The following is an 8090-nucleotide window of genomic DNA, read 5'->3' on the forward strand; positions in this document are numbered from 1 at the left end:
TCCTCTCTGCTCCCATCCGAGCTGAATCACTGCCAGGAAGTGAGCGGCGCGCAGGGAAGGGGCCGCCCGACAATGGTCATTAGTGCAAAACCGGGGATCCCCGCCGGGGACTTGGAAATGTCGGGCCGCGGCTTAAGGGAAAAGAGGATGCACGGAAATAGCCACGGCGAGGTCGGCACACGTGCGTGCAAGGCGCCTCAGGCTCCACGAGCAATCTGGCAAATTCAAAGCCTCTCGAAACCCGCTTCCAAGAAATCTGCTTTTAGCCGCGCCGCTGGCCCGGGAGCTGACCCGGGTACGTCCCCAGGACTTGCCCCTCACTGGGTTGAAGATTATCAGCGATTTATCTGGAGCAGACACAGCAGGATCCCCCGTCACCTCTTGGAAGGCAGCCGGGGCAGAAGCAGAGAATGAGCACATCTTTATCGTTAATTCCAGGACCACAACACCCCACGGGGCCTGCAGCAAATCTCGGCCTCTCTTAGCAAGAGTTTCTCCGGGTTTAAGTGGAGCTAATTTGTTTTTTGGGGGCTTTTTTTTTTTTGTTTTTTTGTTTTTTTGCTAATTTGTTTTTTAATGGGGCATGCCCCTCTTTCTTAACTGTAAAGACAACTGCAAAAATATTCATGAATCACGCATGAGCCCAGGCGTGCCAGGTGCTGCGGGAGATGCAAGATAAGAGGACCGGTCCCTAGATTTCATCCGTTCAGGCATCCGGCATTGACGGAGGCCCTCTGACGTGCAAACACTGTGCACGCGCTGGGTTTTCCGGCACATTACAGTTATTATCCTATTTTAAGAGCGGACAGGTGAGCCTCAGGGGCGTTATACGACTTACCCAAGTGGCCCGCAGCCAAGACTTGCGACCAAGACTAAAGGGAAAGAAACCTGGAGGCTTATTATTTTTAGCATCACTGAAGTGCCATTTAAGTAGCTTTAGACATGTTAAGCCGACGTGTGTGTGTGTGTGTGTGTGTGTGTGTGTGTGTGTGAGCCTCCCTCGCACTGACCCAGAACCTGCCACCACGGATGCCAGGGGTGTAGGAGGGAGGTTTGGGCTCATCGGTTCCCCCACCAGCGAGCCTCGGGGAGGGGGGGCCGGTATGTGCAGACCCAAAAGGCAGCTCGATGGTGTGTCGGCGCCGGCCTCCCTCGCGGTGCCCAGAGACCGTCCTGTGCCGGGTGATCACAGGCCCTGGACCACCGTGAGCAGGACCGAGGCAGTGCTGGTCTCTGGCTGGCCGTGTTTTGCTCCTGACCTCATTGTTTTTTTTTTTTTTTTTTTTGGATCCCCCAAAGCGGCGCGTGGTGGCTGAGGGAAAGGTGCCCCAACTCGGGAGTCCTGCAGACCAGGGTTCGAACCCCAGCCCAACCTCTTCCAAGTCGCGTGAGCTTGGGCAAGCCTCTCCGAGGAGGCTGCGAGCTCTCCCCACGAAGGGGAGGCCGGGAGGCCGTACCTGCCCCGCGGAGAGGCCCAACCGGGCAGCCTAAGCACAACGTTGCTCAATCGATAGTGATCATTTACTATTGTCCTCACTAAATTTCGCCAGAAAAGCGGAATTACCCTCGGCTGAGACCCCCCCCCCCAAGGCCATATCACAGGTCCTCCTCCTCACAGGCCTTGTTTCCCCGCCCTGGTCCTTTCTCCCTCTTCTCCCTCCTTCCCCAGAGTTTGCTTTTTATTTTATTTTATTTTTTTTTTTTTTTGCTGGTGCAGGTATTTTCTTTCCCGAGAGCCGCCGAGGACCCGGAGCGGCCTCGGGTTATCTGTTGCAGGCCTGGCTGGCTCCTCACCGGGCTCTGACCCCACCTCGGCGTCAGGCTTATCAGGTGTGGACAGAACTGTCTCCCTGCCCCGGAGTGGGGGGAATCCGAGGCCAGGATTGTCCCCACACCCCCCGGGCAGAGGAGGGCCAGGCCCTGGGAGACGGGCCAGGCCGGGAGCGGCCACTGGGCTCTGCGGGCCCGGCCAGGGGCCCAGCGCAGGAAGGACGGGGACGGGGAGGTCTCGGGGTGCTCACAAGCCGCACAGCAGGTGCTGCGCCCTGCGGGACCAGGGAGGAGGGCGGTGGAGAAAGACAGCCGTCGTGGCGCAGGTCCTCCCGGGGACGACACCAGCCGCGGGCCACAGGTCACCGTGGGGTCCAGGCTCCTGCAGCATGTGCTTCCCCCGGGGAAGTGGGGGCATCCAGGCCAGCCCCGCCTCTCCAGAAGCCGGCCTGGGGGTGGCTGAAGGGAAGTGAAGGAGAGGCCCGGCCCGGGGACTGGAAGCAGGGCCTGGGCCCTTGGCTCTGGGCAGTGGCCGCCATCAGCTGCTTGGCGCCACTCCTGTCCCACAACCTCCAAGGACACCTGGCAGGGACTGCAGCTGCCTTTGGGCTTGTGAGCTGGGGTGCTCCTGGGGAAGCGGGAGCGGGATGTGGCATTAGGGCTGCTGCGGCCGCCACTGGTTTGTTTGTCTCAGACTCTTGCCTCGTTGGGCGTGTGGGTGTCTGTCGGTGGCTGATGATCACGCGTGGGCACGTCCACAGAACGAGAGCCGCAGGGCCCAGGAGCTCCCCACACCGGGCTTCCCTGCGGCAGGGCTGCGGAGGGAGGCAGGGGTCAGGACACCCGCCCCCGGGGCGCCAGGCCTGCAGGCTGGGCTCTCAGCGTCCCCAGCTCCTCATGCACACTCGGGGGGGGGGGGGGGGCGGGAAACGACTGTGGGATCCGCAGGTGCACATGCTGAGGCACGGCTCCTGGGGCGCAGGGGAGCGGTGCCCGAGGTGCCCCGCTGAGTCCAGGCCTGCGTGCTGTCGGTGTTCAAGCACCAGGGGAAGTGGGCACCCGGGGACTCCGCGGTGGGGCGTCGGCCTCCGGCCCAGGCCATGACCCCGGGGTCCGGGTTCAAGTCCCGCATCGGGCCCCGCAGGGAGCCTGCTTCTCCCTCCGCCTGTGTGTCTGCCTCTCTCTCTGTGTCTCTCATGAGTAAATAAATAGAATCTTAATAAAAGATTGTAACTTTTTTACAGATTATATTACAGGTGAATTCATTAAGAGAAAGATATATTTTCAACAAAAATTCTTGGATTGGGACGCCTAGGTGGGTGGCTCAGTGGCTGAGTGTCTGCCTTGGGCTCAGGTCGCGACCCCCGGGGTCCTGGGATTGAGTCTGCATTGGGGTCCCTGCAAGGAGCCTGCTTTACCCTCTGCCTGGGTCTCTGCCCCTCTCTCTGTGTCTCATGGATAAATAGATAAAATCTTAAAAAAAACACGCACACACAAAAACGAGGGTAAGGGGAGAAGGGACGAGAGTCAGACTCTCGCAGGGCCTGCCTCTAGAAGGACCCAGGCATGCAATGCTGCAGCCCCGGGGAGGAGGGCACAACCCCCCCTTCCCCTCCCCTCCCCTCTCCCTCTTCCCCCTCCCCTCTCCCCTCCCTCCCCTCTCTCCCTCCTCCCCTCCTCCCTCTTCCCCCTCCCTCTCCTCCCTCTTCCCCCCCCCTCCTCCCTCTTCCTCCTCCCCTCCACCCCCCCACCCCCCCCACCCCCCCTGGGAGCCAGGACCCACCTGTGCAGTGTGTGGTTCACCCCGCTTAACACCGCCCTTGGACGCAGCTCGTGCACCTGCAGGGCCGGCCCGCTCCTTCCCGCGGTGGGAGCCCCCAGGGGCCAGCGAGCCCCCCTGACCCCTGGGCCAGAGCGCTTCCCGCAGGCCTGCCCCGGTGCAGGGAGGGGGAGGGTCGGAGCTGCGGCTCAAGTAAGGTCACGCCCTCAGGGAGGGCAGGGTGACAGGGACACGCTCCCCACCCTCTGCCCTTTGTGCTCTTCCCACTGGAGTCGTGTCAGCATCAGCCACTCAGAAGTAGGGGAGCCCCGGGGTGGCTCAGGCAGTGGGGCCTCTGCCCCAGGGCTCAGTCATGGCCTCGGGGTCCTGGGATCCACCCCAGGCGGGAGGCCTGCTTCTCCCTCTCCTTCAGCTCCTGCCCCTGCTCATATTATTATAAATAAATTCATTAAATAAAAATTAATTTAACTTATGATAGACCCAGAGAGGGAGGCAGAGACACAACAGAAGGAGAAGCAGGCTCCCTACAGGGAGCCCAACGTGGGACTCAATCCCAGGACCCCAGGATCACATCCTGAGCCCCAGGCAGATGCTCAACCACTGAGCCACCCAGGGGCCCCTAAAAAATGTTTTTTAAAAAAAAGAGAAATACATCGTAACAATCAAAATTGATTCCCTGAGATTAGCTTTGAAATAGTCCAGTTGCCGAAGGGACTGTGGAGAGGGACAAGAGGGGTGGCCTCGAGGGGAAACAAGACGGCTGGGAGCTGAGGGCCTGGGACTCAGCATACTCTCCTACTGTACGAAGGTTGAAATTTCCTGCAACAGCAATTTGAAAAAAATTAAAAACGGCTACCCCCGAAGGCTCCAAGTTGCCGAGGCTCGCCGCGGGGCAGGCGCATTGTCTGCATCACCCCCTGATGCTTTCTCGGCCGCTCTGCAGGTGGCACTGGGGTGGCCCCGACGGTCAGTGGCCTCCTGAGGCTGCGACAGGGAGCGGCGGGCCTGGAGGAGCTGCGAGGGCAGGACTCACACGGAGCCAGGGCCGGAGTACCAGGGAGCCTTTCCAAAGATGCCAGACGGCGCCTCTGAAGGAGAGTGACTCCGCCCTCGCTCACACCCACCTGGCCCAGGTGTGCACAGGCCGCGGGGCCTGGCCCTGCTCAGCCCCTGGGTGAGCCCTTCCGCGGACAGACGGGGAAAGGCCCGGCACACCTCTCCCCTGTCGTTCAGGGCCCCTGGCTGACCCCAGGACTCTCTCCTCTGTCCCAACATCTACTGACAGCCTCACTGGGGCTGTGCCTCGAGGCCATGCTCACTCCCTTTGTGTGCGAGGGACGGATGTCGTGGTTATGTCTGGTGTTACCTTTGTATTGAAGTATAATGTATATGCTGAAGAAAACCATATGCACGCAACTGATGAAGTTCTTAAAAAGAAGAAATATCTGTATTGCCAGCCTGCAGATCAAGGGACAGACCGTTGTAAGCCTTACAGTATGTTGTTTAAAAAGAAGAAAAGAAAAAGAAGGAAGAAGAAGAAGAAGAAGGAGGAGGAGGAGGAGGAGGAGGAGGAGGAGGAGGAAGGAGGAGGAGGAAGGAGGAGGAGGAGGAGGAGGAGGGAGGAGGAGGAGGAGGAAGAAGGAGGAGGAGGAGGAGGAGGAAGGAGGAGGAGGAGGAGGAGGAAGGAGGAGGAGGAGGAAGGAGGAGGAGGAGGAGGAGGAGGAGGAGGGAGGAGGAGGAGGAGGAAGGAGGAGGAGGAGGAAGGAGGAGGAGGAGGAAGGAGGAGGAGGAGGAAGGAGGAGGAGGAAGGAGGAGGAGGAAGGAGGAGGAGGAAGGAAGGAGGAGGAGGAAGGAGGAGGAGGAAGGAGGAAGGAGGAAGGAGGAGGAGGAAGGAGGAGGAGGAGGAGGAGGAGGAGGAGGAGGAGGAGGAGGAGGAGGAGGGAGGAGGAGGAGGGAGGAGGAGGAGGGGGGAGGAGGAGGAGGGAGGAGGAGGAGGGAGGAGGAGGGAGAAGGAGGAGGGAGGAGGAGGAGGGAGGAGGAGGGAGGAGGAGGAGGAGGAGGAGGAGGAGGAGGAAGGAGGAGGAGGAGGAAGGAGGAGGAGGAGGAAGGAGGAGGAGGAAGGAGGAGGAGGAGGAGGAGGGAGGAGGAGGAGGAGGGAGGAGGAGGAGGAGGAGGAGGAGGAGGAGGAGGAAGAAGAAGAAGAAGAAGAAGAAGAAGAAGAAGAAGAAGAAGAAGAAGAAGAAGAAGAAGAAGAAGAAGGAGAAGAAGGAGAAGAAGGAGAAGAAGGAGAAGAAGGGCACCTGGCTCAGTTGGTTAAGGGTCCGACTCTTGATTTCAGCTCAGGTCATGACCTCAGGGTGCTGGGGTCGAGCCCCGCGTTGACCCCTGCATCAGGCTCCCTGCTTGGCAGGTAGTCCCCCTTGAGATTCTCTCTCTCCCTCTCCCTCCCTTTCTCCTCTAAAGTAAATAAATAAATCGTTTTAAAAAAAAAAAAAAAGAAGTGGACGCCTGGGGGGCTCAGCGGTTGAGCATCTGCCTTGGGCTCAGGGTGTGGTCCTGGGGTCCTGGGATCAAGTCTGGCCTTGGGGCCCCTGCAGGGAGCCTGCTTCTCCCTCTGCTGTTTCTGCTTCCCCCTCTGGGTCTATCATAAATTAATTTTTTTATTTAATGAATTTATTCATACATAATATGAGCAGGGGCAGGAGCCGAGGGAGAGTGGCCCCTAAAAATGTTTAAGAAAAAAAAAAAAAAGAAATACATCGTAACAAGGGATCCAGTCCCACATCGGACTCCCTGCATGGGGCCTGCCTCTCCCTCTGCTACGTCTCTGCCTCTCTCTGTGTCTTTCATGAATAAATAAATAAAACGTTTTTAAAAAATCAAAAAAGAAGCATTATTTTTTAGTAATATATTCTCACACATTTACAGATGAAAGAATGTGGATGTTTTGGGTTTGCTTCAGAATAATCTGAAGTTAAGGGAAGTTACAGATTAAACAGGTTGGTCATAAATCATGACTACATAAGGGGTTCTTTGTATTTCTCTCTCTCTCCACATTTAAAATTCCCATGATAAAATTTTTAAAACCGTCAATAGGGAGCCCCAGCTTCACCTCATCCCAGGGACTCTGAGCCAGGAGGTAAAAGCTGAGCTGCTCTGGTGAAAAATGCCTCCTTGCTCTATTACTTGGTAATGAAGAATCTTAGAGCCTGAAGAGCTAAATGCATAAATAATCAACTTTTTAGAACATGAGTGTTCGTGTGCCTCTGTCCTGCGTCGGGGAAAGCCCCTCCGGGAGCTGGGTTTTGCTCACATCCACATCCTGAACCCTCCGCGGTGTCCTGCGCGTGGCAGGTGCTCCTGCGTGTTTGCTGAGCGAGCGGAGGCTTGGACGCTGCATCGTCTCCTCCCCGAGACCTGACACAGCACCGAGCGGGCACGGGGGCCCTCGGCCGCCTCTGACCTTGAACCCAAGTTGATTCCCCAGTTGATTCCCTTCTTTTCTCTTTTGTAGCTTCTTCCAAACACTAGACCGTTCGAATCCTAAAGTATCACAACCGGGAGGGACTCAGAGATCACTTTGTACACAATTGTCATGTTCCAGATGAGAACACGGAGGCCCTGAGAAGTGACTTCTTGAGGCCACACGGCTGGGAGGGGACGGACCGTAAGCTGGAGTCCCCCGGGCTCCCAGAGCCCAATGTGGCCCCGGCGCCGTAGCTGGGAATTTACCACCTATGGGCAACCCTGTCTTCCCAGGCGAAGAAAGAGGACTTCAAGGGAGCAAATAGAATTATCCCATGGTCTTGGGTCATTTTGACTCCACGGCTCTCTCAAGAACAGTGTTTTCCACACCGGGTTCTGTCCCTTACTTCAAAAACCTTAAAATTCAAAAACCTTGATTTTCAAAACAGAGAAGTGATTACCCTCATTAGAAAAGGCTTTGGGGCGTTTTTTTTGTTTTTTTTTTTTAAACTGAACTCTCTCAAGTGTCTTTGAAATATGAGTCAGTTTTTAATGATTCCATCTGCATTCAGCTCGTTAGGAACAAAGTGACTGAAGAAAATCAGCACAGGCCGGGCCACGGCCCCACAGTCCTATCATGTCAAGTGTCACAAGGGTGCTTTCAACATTCCCAAGCCAAAAAATAAACAAATCCATCAGAGATAACACACCAAGAGCGTGAATAAATGTGAAAAAAGAAAGAAATTAAAATTTTGTGACATTGTATCTTTTTAAAAATGTCGATCTAAAGGAAGTTTTAGATTAAAATGTTACCATGACTCTACCTTAGCATTTACTTTCGTTGGCTCGCACGCAGGATAACGCCAGCGGCCCCTGGGACCCACCGCGTCCTGGGCTTTTCCGTGCAAAGTGTTCTTGCAGCTTTGCCGGCGCTGATTTCAAGAACCTTGTGACCCTTCCCACCCCCTGCCTAACGGGGGGGGGGGGGGGGGGGGGGGGGCCGGATTTCTCTGCTGTTAAGAGGATTACTGAGACGTTCGCCTTTACATAACCCAGAAGATTCCGTGAATAACAG

This window comes from Canis lupus, chromosome 23 (genome assembly GCF_003254725.2).
Source record: "Canis lupus dingo isolate Sandy chromosome 23, ASM325472v2, whole genome shotgun sequence".
NCBI lineage: Eukaryota > Metazoa > Chordata > Mammalia > Carnivora > Canidae > Canis > Canis lupus.